Below are 15,736 nucleotides of genomic sequence, written 5' to 3' on the forward strand. Positions count from 1 at the left end.
TCTGGAGGAAACCTGGCACCATCCCTAAGGTGAAGCATGGTGGTGGCAGCATAATGCTGTGGGGATGTTTTTCAGCATCAGGGACTGGGAGACTAGTCAAGATTGAGGGAAAGATGAACAGAGCAAAGTACAGAGAGATCCTTGACGAGAACCTGCTCCAGAGCACTCAGGACCTCAGACTGGGGCGAAGGTTCACCTTCCAACAGGACAATGACCCTAAGCACACAGGCAAGACAATGCAGGAGTGGCTTCGGGACAAGTCTCTGAATGTCCTTGAGTGGCCCAGCCAGATCCCGGACCTGAACCCTATCTAACATCTCTGCAGAGACCTGAAAATAGCTGTCCAACTAGACAGAGCTTGAGAGGATCTGCAGAGAAGAATTTGAGAAACTCCCCAAATACAGGTTTGTCAAGCTTGTTGTCATACCCAAGAAAACTTGGGGTCTGAATACTTATGTAAATGTAATATTTCAATGTATTTTTTTATACATTTGCAAAAATGTCTAAAAACCTGTTTTTGCTTTGTCATTATGGGGTATTGTGTGTAGATTGATGAGGAAAATTAACAATTTAATTCAGTTTAGAATAAGTCTGTAACGTAACAAAATGTGCAACAAGTTAAGGGGTCTGTGTGGTGATTGAGGCTCGAAACAAATTCGACAGTCACAAGAGGGGGACTTTAAATAGGCCTAATGGACATCAAGGGAACTGTAGCCTACTGCTCAGATGGGTTAAAATGGAAACTGAAATCTAAACACTGACTGCAGGTCTATTACCTCTCTCACAGCCTTAATATTAACTCCTGCAGAATTAAGCATTTCTTGCAGTAAAAGGATACACCAAACGTAGGCAAAATGTTCACTTGGGAACAGGAGTGGAGAAATGATTTCTTTCAGCATCTTGAGAGAATGCAAATGCTGTTTGAAACCTTCCTTTGAAATCTTATCAGAAACCTGTTTTGTTGTTTTCACAGCTTTCTATTTTCTTACAAACATCAAACTGATGTAATTTGGAAATTTTGAACAGAAAATCTTTCCTGTTTTTTTTGTTATTGCATTTTCTCCCCAGTCCCTAAATTCCTGGCAAAGATGACAGAGAACGTTACAGATGTCAACTTGATTTATGACATTATTCTGGTTTATTTTGTCTTGTAGGGCAACATATAATGACAGAAGAGAAGCTGCATGTAATTGATTATAGACAAGCCGACTAACAAATAGCCTCGAAAATTATAAGCAGAAATCAAACAACAACAAAAAACCTGCACCCAATGTCAAAAATCGTTCTGCTGTCTTTGATTGTAGCCTACAGCTCATTTTCTATATTAACGGTTTAGGGTTGGGTGCAGGCTTCAGATGTTTTCTTTATCACATAGTCGGGTGGACCTGATGGGTTATTAGCAATTGCGGGCGGGTGCGGTTGAACAAACAGCTGAGTCGCGCACCACTAACGTCTACCGCTGAGTCCAGGTTGAATAGATTGACATACTTTCAAGTTATAGGCCTACAGAACAAACCATTTTATTTGACCTTTTTAATCAATTAGAACAGGATAGGGTTCTTGTTTAACCAAGAAGGAAAACTATAAATGCATGTTCTCACTAAGTAGTGCTACCATAGTTTACACATAGGTGGTAATCTATGTCGCATGTATAAGCCATTCATAAAGAAAAGGCCCTGACTTGATGTACCAATTTCACTATGCCTGGTATCGTCTTCTATATGCAAAATGAGACTGTTTCATCGCATATTCTAGACTCCCTCAATAGGGGTTTGTGTTATGCCAATGATATAAATCAAAGTCTTTGCAGTGCCAAAGAAGTGAAGGCCGTTCTCTGCGTTGGGGGGAAAAGACTTGCGCGTCTTTCTCTACCTCACAGTCTCTGTCCCTCCCTCTTTCACTCTCCTTCTCTTCCTCATACTCACTCGAAGCTCGCTCACTCCCTCATACCACTGCTCCCTTTAAAGCAGGGAATAACGACGGGGCGGAGGCAGTATTGGATTGATTTGGCCGCGGTGCGCAACGTCAATGGTCCACACCTGGATGTGAGTTTGACGGAAAGGTAGGTAGCAACATTTTGCATTGTATTATTTACATTCCAAAGCCTACATGCGCATCCATCTCATCATAGGGAATAGTTTATTACGCTACAATCTCTCCTTACTTCTAAATAAATTGTTGCCGATGCATGAAAAAAATAATAATAATCCACTATTGTTGCTCCCGCTAACGTTGTCCACAACACACACGTCCAAAAATGTACTTATGCCTCGTTTTTTAAATATAAAATGTTGGTAGGCTATAAGGCCATTTGTAGGCTATGCTGGATTCCGTTACTTAGTGATTTTTCTTCTTCTTGATGTAGCCCTACCGCACTATTTAGTGGGATTGGCTACAATCATGTTGTGCAATGGTATTCCATGTGAAAGACACGCTAGACCGAAATGTGTTTCACTATTTTATCTTTTGTAAGGGAGACCATGTCAATGCTTGGTTATTCTGCAATAATTCCATTCCATACGATTTCCTTTATGCTCCTCGAGTATAAAGCGAATATGATTCGGAATATGTTTGGTGGAACATGCCCATAGCCTCATCATCATAACATCCCATATGCGCACACAGGAAATTATGTGAAGGCGATGTGTGGCATGAGGTGATAGGAAATAAACGTTTCATTTCCATGGCGCGTCCTATGGCTCCAGAGGCACAACTTGTAGCGTCAATGACGCGGCTATTCGCCTGACAGCCCCCGCCCTAACTCCTGACAGAATTAATAACAAACCTACTCTTCATCTAGCCATGATGTCATAAAGAGCCAGTAGACCCACACAAATAATGAAGAATAACTCCGATAGATGTCACGTATCTTAAAGGGAGAAAACTGTTTTAAGAAATAGGAGTTCCCAGTAATGAGAATAAAAAGTTGTCATCAAACACATCCGTATACGTTATCAGTATCACAGGGACCGTGTGGTGTAGTGAAGTGAGGGTAGCCTTGAGGTGACTGCCTGTTAAGCCCGAGGCTGTGTTAGCCTACTGGGAATGTTGCTGTGCAGAGGACAGAAGAGAGCACTTTCTATTCTATTCTATTATGGTATGTTCTGTTATATGACCACTCAGGTGGGTGGCATCTTGTTTAAGGCCATGTAGCGGAGTGAATTTAGATAGCTGATTACACAGTCAATCCTTGAGCACTTATGTTGAATACATTGCCAGGTATACCTGCATGCAATTGCTCACACAGTGCTTTCACCTTTTTTTATCATAACGGTTTCACCAGGCATTACAATCCATACCCAGTCAAATGCCTCCTTTTTTATCATCACGGTTTCACAATCCATACCCAGTCAAATGCCTCACCTCTACATCCCTTTGTTAAGCCTGCGTAACAGTGTGATGGCTTGAATCCCACTCACTCTTAAAACTAGCAGACTCTCACTCTCACTCACCTTCATGTTTACCCTCATGGGAGATGCTGTATAGTTTTTGTTGTTGTTTCTGTTCATTTCAGCCCTGCGCAGCTATCTCATAGTATGTCTCTGGTTGACAATTGTCAGTCTTACTGTGTTGAGTACTGCTGCTTGTAACCAATGTTAATTCACACCATCTCTCGTGACTGCAATATATCGATTTGTTTTCGTCTAGGACTTTAATTTGTCTCAGTCCTGCTGTCAAGGCAAATTGGATCTTCTATCCCAACTTAAAGTTAGCACAATCCACTTGCCTGATTTTCCCCAGACATGCCCATCTCACACAGTGCACACACACTCCGCCTGACTGATGCTTATGCACACACCCACACACAAACACACACACACACACACGCACGCGCGCACACACACACGTATGCATAACATGTTGAGACACCGATCCAAATGGCAAACATAGTCCCATTTCACACCCTCTCTGAAACACCCAAACACCGCCAGGGTGCATGTTCAGTCAGGCACTTCTAAAATGACTGTGTTTGACGTTTCTCAAAGGCATTTGTATGAACTGTGGACAGAATATTGAGTGACTGACAGCCCATCACCAATACCCAAATCACTGATTGTTGTGGCCTTTGTCCAGATAATCACACCAAAGAAGGTATTCCTACTGTCACGCTGGTATAAAGGACTTTGGAGACAGGCGCAGGAATACACCATAGGGGTTTTTAATACACCCAAAACAAACACGTCTACAAAACACTGGGCTGTACCCAAACTAAAGAGTGAGGGTAAACCTCGTTGAACTACACCCGTAATACACACTATATATAGCACGCAGCATAACAGCTGCACCAACGCATAGGTACTCACACCACCAACGGACATGGGAACAATAACCGACAAAGACAGAGGGAACATGTATAACATACTAATCAGGGGAAATGGGAACCAGGTGTGTATAATCAGACAGTCCGGGGTTGGTGGTAATGAATCCCGTTCAGTGAAGCCTAGAAAGCCGGTGACGTAGACCTCCAGAACTGGTGAACAGAATGAGCAGCAGTACCGGGGGGATCCGTGACACCGACAGATACCTCTCACTGTGAGGGAGTACAGTGGAAGCATCTGGCAGAAGTTAAATGAAATAACCATTCAGAAGACTAGGCTCTGTTGCATGCTCAGACTGGTCCATGAATGGTGGTGGTCTCACCTCTGACCATCATGCTTCTGAGGCCTTTCTGGTTTCTTTGACAGCAAATACATAAGATCTGGACAGGGTTTCCCAAAAGCATTGGTAGCTCGTCCATTTAGTTTCAATGGAATTAAGATGATCTTGTTGCTATGATGATTTTGGGAATCCCAGCCCTGTTTCAGATCAGATGCTTCAATAAAAATGTAACAACTTTAGGTTCTCATAAAAGGCAAACATCTCTTCAGTGTATTTAACCAACACAAACTACACTGAGTGTACAAAACATTAAGAACACCTGCTCTTTCCATGACAGACTGACCAGGTAAATCCAGGTGAAAGCTACGATCCCTTATTGATGTCACTTGTTAAATTCAATTCAGTCGGTGTAGATGAAGGGTAGGCGACAGGTTAAAGAAGGATTTTTAAGCCTTGAGACAATTGAGACATGGATTGTGTAAGTGTGCTATTCAAAGTTCCCTTTGAACGGTGTATGGTAGTAGATGCCAGGCGCACTGGTTTGTGTCAAGAACTGAAACATTGCTGGGTTTTTCATACTCAGTTTCCTGTGTGTATCAAGAATGGTCCACCACCCAAAGGACATCTAGCCAACTTCACACAACTGTGGGAAGCATTGGAGTCAACATGGGCCAGCATCCCTGTGGAACGATTTCGACGCCTTGTAGAATCCATGCCCTGACGAATTTAGGCAGTTCTAAGGGCAAAAGGGGGAGTGGTGCAACTCTATATTAGGAAGGTGTTCTTAATGTTTTGTACGTTCAGTGTATGTTATGTGTATCGCACTGATACAATGGACATGGTCATTGGTGAGGCTTAGTGCTTTTTTTTTTGGGGGGGGGGGGGGGGGGGGGTGTTTTGTCTTCAGTGGACAATTGACCTCTTCATGGAGCTCTACGGTACTCTTCATAGGGCTGTATTCTACATTACTGTTAACATTTGTCATGCATCATACAGTATCTGACTGTGGCAATCACATTAAGGTGAACAGCTTGCTACTGGAAGTCTTATTTTTATGGAGGCGTTTCATTTGGACAGCTTTCAAGTTGTGTTTAATTTTCGACTGAATGGAATGTTGATTTGGATAGCTGTTGTCTACCCTCCTCTTGAATTTGAACTTGGCACAGGATGGATATTTTGTTGTTATTAGATTGCATTAATGATGCTGCAACATTTACAACAAAGTAGCCATTTAATTCACCAAACCCGGCTAATTAAGCCAAGTATATAATGAAATAACTTGTGTCAATTGCCTTCCTGTGATCTAGCTATGTGAAGAATGCTTACCAAAAGCCTTATCAAATGCGTAAAACGAATACATGTGGTAAATATTTAATCGCTTGATTCAATCAGCTATCCAGCACGTGTTGGTGAAGTCACTGATGTTTAGCCACAGGACATAATCCTCTTTTTGTTTGGGTCTGAAAACTGGAACTAGGCTATGATATAAATGCTCTATTAGGCCCCATTCCCACTACGAGAGACAAAGGAGAGTCTGAGGAGCGGGGTGGCGAAAGCGATTTTTCTACTTTTCATTTCACATTACATCCATGTGTTACCTTTCGTTGTGACTGGTAATTCGTCATCCTTGGTCCGCAACTCAAATTGACCTTATATCAGTCGCCGCTAGCCAGTAAGCACAAACTATTTAACAATTCAAGCTACTTTTCTTCTAAAACATATTACAATATTGAATAATGCAACCAAACTATATTCCAGTCTTGAATAATGCAACAACCAACAAGCATGTGCATTCAATTAAAGGGTTTATTTTCTCGTCCGTACACATTAAATTGACCTACAGACAGGTAACGCCTCAAAAGTCTCAATGTACAGACATTTTCCTTCTTTTTTAAAATCTGTTTAAAAAACATTGCTATGCTATTACAATTTTTACTGTAATAGTGTTGGCTGAACAAGACAATTCTGTTTACACTGCTCTGCTGCTTAGAGGGGGCAACTGTAGGGCGAGTGTCGAGCGCAACTTCTGGAGGTAGCCGTGGAGACGTTACAAGTACACCAGTTTACATTGTAGTATGTGTAGCCGCTTAGATCCAACCTCTTCTGACATTTATGCTCAAATCATCGCTAAGTAGACCTCTATTTCTTCATCTGTATCATCATGTTCTTTCAGCAGTTTCTTCCATCCCAGCTTATTTTTATAGTTTGTTTGGGTTCGTTAAATCCCTCTCTCTTAGCCAGCGCTGTCTTTCTTCCAGCCGACACAGTCCGAGTCAGCAGCCTTACTGGGTAGAGCTGTCAGACAGTAGCTTTGTTAACATTAGGCCTGGAATACTCCTCTGCCAGTTTAGATCTCCCCTGCCCAGAGCACCACTTGCCTGCCTATACTCTTAAAAATAAAAGTGCAAGTTGGAACCAAATAAGCTTCTTGAGAGCAAAGCCATAGTGGGACCATTTTAGGGTCTCTGAAAAATTATAAATGGGATGATTCTTTGAAGAACCATACAAAAATCACAAACCATAAATGTTTTGGCCCACCAGGACTGGAATTCAATAGCCCTGCTGTAGAGTTTTAAGCCTTATTTGCATATTTCCCAGGGTGGATTTTGAGTGAATTTTAGACTTACCAGTACCACCCACGACTGTGTTTGCTAGTGACAGAGGACATGGTTGTTTTATTCATTCACTTTCAGTCTTGTGGCCTTCACCAAATGAGGTCCTAAGAGAATATGTTGTCATTAAAATTACATTCTTTAAGACAATACATATTTCATAAGACCTATTTCTTAACACAAGCCTAGTTTTATCCTAATACAGTTAGTCTGAAACTCATATTTTACAGCCTGCTAGTCATATTATGCTGGCTTGCAAAGTGATGTGTAATTCCTGTTGGAATCCAGCCGGAGTGGGGATATCCAATTTTTTTCTAATTTTTACTCACCTGCATTCAGAATGACTGCCAGGATTGGGAAGACCAAGATATGAGACTGCCTTAATCATCTAAATTGGAACAACCATTTCAGTAATAGGTGCAATAAGTCCAACTAACAGATTGGATTAGTTTAGGAAAATGTATTATTTATATTTGAGTAGCATAAGATGACTCAATCAATCAATGTACATGCAAGAAAATAGATATTGAAACAAATAATTCTAAAAATCAACCTGCAATAGAGCATGCTGGGAAATATGATATTGGTGGGTGTGGTTTTGGTTCATCTCTGGTTATTAACACCAACACTGGAGTTCATTTAACTATTTACAATGTAAAGGCAAGAGTTCTCCAAGGTACCTTACGAGCTGGGGAATAGGCATTTATGAACACTTTTTGTCATTGTACTGAGAGACTTGGATGAAAGAGAACTGCTGCCATGACATCACATCATATCACTCCCCTGACAGCTCTGTCTCTGTCTGTGTCTGTCTCTAAGCTTTTGTATGTCTGTACGGTAAACGTGTGGCACATCTGTCTCACTCTGGGGTCATGTAGATACATGAGTTGGTCGTAGTGTACGTGTGTGTGTTTTGTTAAATGCTTGAGGCTGCTGGAATTTTAGATCACAGCATGCTAACTTAAGCCACCCATAGACTGTTCACTCGACTACTGTCCGGCAAATAGTGCCTGAGCATCTGCTCAGATAGATTCTACCCCCAAGCCATAAGACTGCTAAATAACCACAAGACTGCTAAATAGTTAGTTGCACTGACTCTATGCACATTCTCAAGACTATATATACACTCACACTCACACACTACACTGACACTCACAGAAATCCCAAACACATTCACATACACTACATATGCGCACACACATACACACACATCATATGCTGCTAATCTGTCCTTTATTTGACTCTTTTTATTATCTATCCTGATGCCTAGTCACTTTACCCTGCCTTTTATGTACATATCTACCTCAAATTCCTCATACCCCTGCACAGTGATATGGTACTCTCTGTATTTTGCTTTATTCTTATTTTTTATTTTATTTTTTTAACTTGGCATCGTTGGAAAAGGCTCGTGAGCAAGTATTTCACGGTAAAGTCTACACCTGATGCATTCGGCGCATGTGACCAACAACATATTGTTTTGATTTTCCCTGATTTGCAATTCAAATGAGGAAGTATGAAGCACCCACTGGGTCTGAGGCACAAAGGCAGTGCTCCTCGCTCTGCTCAGTCTTTACCTGGAGACAACCAGCTCCTGTACCCCATGTTAACCTCATAGACTGATCCTACTGCTCATTACCACTTAACAACATGCTGCTTTCAACGTTAGAAAATAGAAGTGCATTATCTTGCTTGTGTCATTATTCATTTATTACAGTATCAAACCAGAGGACATATGAACCCAGATCTACACAGACTTTAGTACGTGGGCTTTACAGTGCGGTGTGTGTTGAGGACAGAGTGTATGCTTTAGTCAGTGTCTCCACTGAGCTGTCATTGCTGCTGGCCCTGTGGAATGTTCCCTGGCTCCGTGTTGTAGTTGGGCGAATCTGGTCACGTCTCATGCAGCGGCGCAGGGACGAGTCGGAGGGAGTCACAGAGACGAGCCACAGGCTTGGTCAGGGACACTGTACTACTGAGAACACACATAGACAGAGGAGGAGACTTTGCTTTACACTGCTCTCTGAGGTTAGGGTGGCAATGCAACGTCTATTCTGGACAGTGTCATTCATGTCGTTGTAAAGTGTGGCGTTTCAGAGTAGTGATCACGTGCTTTTGTCTTGTGAGAGTGGGTGACATAATGTTTTTATATTGTGAGGGATGTGAAAGGATATTACACTGATTGATAGTTGATGTTTTGAGAGATGCCTGTCAAACACCAGTTTGAAATGAGCGATACAGTGTACAGGATAAGACACACCTGCAACGAACGGTAAGCACAGTGTAAGTAGGAGCAATAAGAGAACTGAAAAGCAGATGAAAGGATTGTAATCTCGTTAGTGAGGAAACAATGATGCCTTTAAAAAAGGACAAGGAAAATGTTTCCATAATACCATGGCGTGGAACTGGCCAAGGGGGGAGCTGGATGTCTATTCACGTTCTTGGTTTAGAAAGCTTTCGCTCTGGGATTGAATTAGGCCTTACAAGAGGTGTAGTGGAATCCTTGTGGTCTTTTCAAAATCGTATTACCCCGCAACAGAGTAACTCCCTTGATTTAACGCACGGAGGGCTGTGTTCCCTCGTGGTCAGACTGTTGGCAAACACAGTCGATGGCTGATTTTTGAATGCGATATTAGTCCAATGTTTTATTTGTGTACCACTCCTGGACTGCAGTAATTGAGATGATTTATCTTCATGAATCCGCAACCTTGTTGGTTACTGAAGCTCTGCCATCACAGGTTTTAAGGAGAACCATAGGACTATTTGCTGTCTCTGACCGCTGGGGACAATGGGTATTGTCTTGCCATAGGAAGTCAATAAATGTCTCTTTTTAATGGGCTAGACAGACAGTGTGTTGTTGACGTTTCTAATGACTGCTGGGCAATGAGCTGTCTCTCCTCTCTATGTGTTCTCTCTGGCATCATGGCTCTTTCTCTCATTCCCTCAGTGTTGTCCCTTCACCTCCTACTACTGTCGCTCTGTCTGTCTGCTCAGGAGATATATTTTGTATCATTTTTTTTTTACGTACTGCACTAGCCTCACTGATTCACTGGCACCTCTCTCGCATCCGTCTCTGTTCCGATGAGATGGGTGTTCTACTACTGTAAATCCCAGGGAGCTGCTATTTCATTTCCTTAAGACGGTTTTAGTCCTGTCTTTTATTTCCAGCTTGCCATCATAGCTCGTTGAGTGTGATGGGAAGTGTCACTTTGTCCTTCTGAAGGGGAGGCAGAGCCAGCCCAGAGGGGGAGTGGAGCGTCTGGTCTGTTCTCCAGAGCTGCAGAAGCTCTCTGTGCTCCTGCTGATTGCAGTGAGTCAGCAGGTTCTGAGGCTGGGATGGTTTTCTCTCTCTTTTTTTTCTTACATACCTGCCTCCCCCCCCCACTCTCTCTAAAGAAATCTCCCCTCCTTTTTCAGGGATGAGTCATGTCCCATGCTCTCTCTGATCAAGTGGGATGATGATTATATGTGCATGCTTCATGCCTCATTGTCTTTCAACCCAGCTCAGACAGTGGGGGTGTGCTCTTCTCTTTGTGCTACTGTATCTTACAGCCATCCAGTATCTCAGGGATTCAGTGATGTTGATTGGTGGAGGAGTTGTGTAGCTGTCTGTAGCTCTATGCAGCCAGTGATGTTGGCAGGTAGCCTAGTGGTTAGAGTGTTGGGCCAATAACCGAAAGGTTGCTAGATCGAATCCCCGAGTTGACGAGGTAAAAATCTGTTGTTCTGCCCCTGAACGAGGCCGTTAACCCACTGTTCCTAGGCTGTCATTGTAAATAAAAATTTGTCCTTAACTGACTTGCCTAGTTAAATAAAATAAAAAATGTCACTGCAGAATGTGTTTTTCCTGTTGTCTGTCTGTGACCTCAGCGACGCTTAAACTCTCCACTGTAATAAACATCAGAGATTGTAATTAGCCTGTCAGGAGATGAAATGAGAAGAGCACGTTTAATCAGTGCTCATGTAAACTGTGACATTCGATTCATGCCACGTTTGTTTTTATTTTTTGATGACGGCGAGTTCCCATGATCTATCCACACACTGCTGCAGAAAGTATTACCATCAAACTGGATATTGCAGGGCAGACCGGTTGGATAGGGGCGACATCACATCAATTTGTTAGCTCGTGAGAAGAAAAAAAAACATGTCTTTGTTTTCACTCAATTCCCAGTGCTAGCTTCCCTGGTCAGGATGCTTGTTGATGTTTGTAGGCTAGTCGCCTAGCAGCAGAAGGTGTGTGGAATAGTTAGGGTCTGAGGAGCAGAGGAGAGGAGACTACTCCTAGTCCCGCTGGGCCTGTCTTGTGGCTCCCAAACTGGTCAGACAGGTTGGATAGGAGATCCCGGATGTGCCTCACCATACTGTACTTGGTGTATGCCTGCTGTGTGCTTAGAGATCTATAGACAATGTACAGGATTATTTACAAGCTAACCGATATCAATGTATGTGTGAATGACGTCTGGTCTCAGGTAATTGCTGGTTTGTATGTAGTGTGTGTGACTGTGACAGGGGTGAGGTGTCTGCAGCCTGTTATTATGTCACAGTGCTACTTTACCCCTGATGCCTGACACAAGGACACTCCCAGCTCCTCTATCATGACCATGAGCACAGCAACACACAGTATCTCTCTGCAATCAGCTACCAACTCTGCTCTTTCTCCCTGCAGACAGAACTACACTGCCAACTTTGGTCCTGGAATACTCAAATGGGTTAGCCATATAATTGACTCCAATATGTCAATGGGTGTGAGTGCCTCGCCCGTTAGAACTTATTAAAACCGTACATGCTTCCTATGATTTAAGATTCAGACCAGAGACTCACGTCCAGGGTGAGTTTCATAGTCACATTTCACACATTCGGTTCCTCATAAACAGGGAGATTTTACTGGGGATATTAAAGAGCTGACGTTAAGTGTCTTAGTCAGGAGGACGTTAGACCGTAACCAGTATATGACCTACCGACAGGCCTGCTGTTGAACATCTAGACTACACCACAGCTCCATCCTAAAGGACTAAAAACTGAAACCGAGTGATATGATTTGATAACGGTGTGTGTGTGTGTGTGTGTGGCAATCCCAATCTATTTATTAGTAGACTAACAATGATGTTTAAATCACTTCTCTGCATTTTCTATCAACTCAGAACTGAAACGGGTGAAATGACTTGATAACATCACTGTAGTTTAATTGTGCGACCGTATGACAATCCTGATGTGTTCAGCAGTCAACGACTAGGGGGTTTGTTTGTGTTGTTGTGCTCACTGATGCACTGTTATCAGCAGAAGGAGGAAACAGAGCTCTCAGTTCTCCTTGGCACCTGCATGCAGAGCTAACATAAACCCCTCAGTCGTGAAGAGAGCCCACACAGTGTTGTGGCACTCTCTGAACAGATCGCCGTATTTCTCAACTACAGGCTGTATTAACCGTAATAACTAGTAATTGGTAGTTGAGTCCGTTAGTTAGTGTAGATATGTTAGTACTAGTAGTCGTTAGATAAAGTGAATTTCCCCCATACAATGTAAAGCCCTTTGATCAAGACAAAAAAAAGCGTTATATTAATCGAACCCGTTAATTAGTTTTCATTGTATAGTTCCACAGTTTGAGATCCTAGCATCTGTTCTGCTCTCCACACAGATATTTCTGTGATTCTCTGTGGTACATTGATTCTCATCGTGAAAAAAGCCAAAAAGGTCCTTGATAATTCGTATCATGATGTTGAAGAGTAGCCGCCATGGTACCGCTCTGCTGCTGCATTCCTTTTGGACATTGACACTAGCACACAGCGCTGCCAACTCCTCTACAGTGCACTGATGCTTTCAGCTAGCACTCAGTAGACCTTCTATTCTGATGCACACAATGGTCTTTAAACAAGAGACTGGTTTACTGGACTGACAGTAAGTCTTAAACAGTTAGCTCTTCGGCTCAGTAGTAAAGGCATTGACTGGGTGACTCTTAGTTAGGCCTCTCTGTGTCTAGATGGCAGTAACATCGAGCTCGCCATTCGACCCCTTTACTAGCTCCCTGTCACTGACACCAATAACACACAGAGTCCCTTTAGCTTCCTTTCAGCCATGCTCTGATCCTAATAAGGAGATGAATGGCTCTATACAAACAGGAGAGTGAGCTGAGCTTGGACTGGACCCATGCCCACTGCCAGCCTCTCCTTCTAAAATGTCTGTCTCTCTCCCCCAGAGCGTCTCCTCGCAGACTCACCCGGCCTCTCTACCAGCCTCCCCTTGCTTCGCTCAGCTCTCAGCTTTTTGGGTAGAATGACCAAGTCCCATGTGGCTGGAATCAGGATGTAACAACTAGGGACATGAATGTGGTCAGACAAGAAAGGAGAGAGGGCAGTAGGAACTAATATTGCCACAAACACTTCCTCCCTTCTCCCCCTTCATGACTCTCTCCCTCCTAGGCAGGCAGACCAAAGCATGCTAAATGGGCACCAGCTGACAGAAAAAGCAGAGAATATTTTGTGTTAAAACGCATCTTTAGTGGCTGTCAGCGAATGACAAGCCCCATGTAAGAAATCATTGTTTTGGTGTTTTTAAGAAAATGGAATAGAGTTCACTGGGGCAGTATTTCCACTTGGTAACTGAGCATGTGCCAGTCAGGGATAGGATTTCCCAAGGGAGGCCTTTTCAACTAGTCTCCCATTTAATATAGCTCTGCTTCCATGGTAACTCTGTCTCCCTCATACAGAAGAGTGCTGTTCTCTTTGTTGAATGTTTTATACACTAGCGGTCTTTTGTCGGTCTTAGTTGACATCTTCATTTCTTAATAAATGTGTCAGAAAGGAGTGGTGTCGACTGAAAAGGTGTGCCTGCCACACACATTCATAGCAGAGGTGTTGAATATGAGTGTAATGGTAACACCCCAGAGAATGTACAGTACTGCACACAGAAGCAGTTCATACACTTTTGAGCTTTTCAGATTAGGTTGAAATACAGTATTTTTTTGCCACTGTCCTTGAATCTCTGGTCTTCAGCCTTTTTAAAGGACAAAACTGTAAGCCTTCATACCCACGTCTATCGACTATTGTTGTAAACAAAAAGAAAATCCTTCGTTCCCTCACATACTATGGTATGTCTTGATATGTTCTGGCTTCTCTTCTTTACACATTACTCTAACATGGCATAGGACCCACCCCCGCATGTCCTTCTCATTGGTTCCTTACAACTCCTTCAATACAGTGGCATACCGTCAGCTCAGGGACTGAATGTGTACATCAGGGTTCCCCCAACTGGCAGCCCGTGGGTGTTTTTTATTTGGCCCCCTTATATATATATTTTGTTTTTGTTTCGGACATAAAAGACTGTAAAAACACCAGCAAATCAGCTCCAACTGATTTTAATTTTGGAGATGTGTTCCAAAGTATTCCCACGCATAATAGAGAGATGTATGTGATCGTGTACAAGATTTGAAATGATTATGTTTGAGTCAAATATTATACCTGTTTGGGATTCTTGCGGTCAATTTGCAGTCTACAAAGGATTTGTGGATGCCCCCCTGATCATCCACTCAAGAGAAAATCGGTGCGCCGCTGAACCTAGTTGATGATCCACGGTGTAGATCTTCTATCTTCTATTGAGGTGATGGAGCTGATCTAAATGGACAGCCTTGAATAAGACCCCTTTAATTCCAGTCAACAGACTATCCATTAATTCCATTACCAGCCAAGACATCAGGCAGGCAGTCCTCCTGTGTTCTGTTTGTTTTCAGTGTTGGACTTAATTTTCACTAGGTAGCCTAAGGGTCCAACAGCCATTGTGTATGTAAGCAGATGCTTCAGTCAACACCTGTGGTCACTGCCCACTGTCTAGTCACACAGATGCTAGGCTTTGCCAGCAAGTTTCACAGTTAAAATGTATATAACACACGATTGGCATATTTTGTAATGATTATATGTTTGGCTGGCATTTATTGCAGTCTTTTTTGGGGGGCTACAATTTGATTTTGAGAGTCACTGACTGGAAGGAAATTCTGTGTTCTCGCCATCAATTAAATTTAATAAACTCGTATCTCTGCTTTGAGAGTGATGAAATATTTTTATAGAGTCACGAATCTTATGTTTTCACAGCAACCACAATGATTTGCAAGCAGCTTATGGTCAGTGGATTGCTATTTGCAGCATTATCGTGTGCTGATGACAGACCTACCAATGGCCGTCCAGAGTTTTGTCTGCATAGCCTTTGGCTGCATTTATTTATACAGTATCTGCCTTCTCATAATCATGGCTCAGTCAAAGTAAGACTATCATTACGATTCAGTAAAATCAATCAAACAAGACAACAAACAGATTTAGATGGCTTGAGTATATTTGTGACCGTCCGGCTCAAACAAGTCTTATGTACTGTAGCAAAATTTGAAATTGTGTTTTTTACATTGGATACAAGTACAGACTCAGAGCTACAAAATGGTATATCATACACTACAGTCGAGGAACAATTAGAAAGTAATTACACTTTGAACTACTAACTCGCTACTTCCAGACACAATTGAGAGAAGTACATTACTCAACGGCAGTCAA

General features: G+C 42.5%; 1 protein-coding gene across 9 annotated transcripts in view; it reads left to right on the forward strand.

Annotated features, from left to right (window-relative positions):
* The first annotated feature begins 1,906 nt into the window (after positions 1–1,906).
* LOC106582844 (band 4.1-like protein 1) overlaps positions 1,907–15,736 on the forward strand; it is a 102,607-nt gene continuing 88,777 nt past the window's right edge. For 4 of the 9 annotated variants that reach the window (XM_014166347.3, XM_014166351.3, XM_014166352.3 and 1 more), the window contains exon 1: positions 1,909–2,062. The gene's annotated coding sequence lies outside the window, so the exon portion shown is untranslated. Of the gene's footprint in view, positions 2,063–15,736 lie in introns of all 9 variants that reach the window. The other 5 variants (XM_014166353.3, XM_045705793.2, XM_045705794.2 and 2 more) reach the window with 3 other exon arrangements.

The sequence above is a fragment of the Salmo salar genome, chromosome 22, assembly GCF_965601325.2.
Source record: "Salmo salar chromosome 22, fSalSal1, whole genome shotgun sequence".
Taxonomy (NCBI): Eukaryota; Metazoa; Chordata; class Actinopteri; order Salmoniformes; family Salmonidae; genus Salmo; species Salmo salar.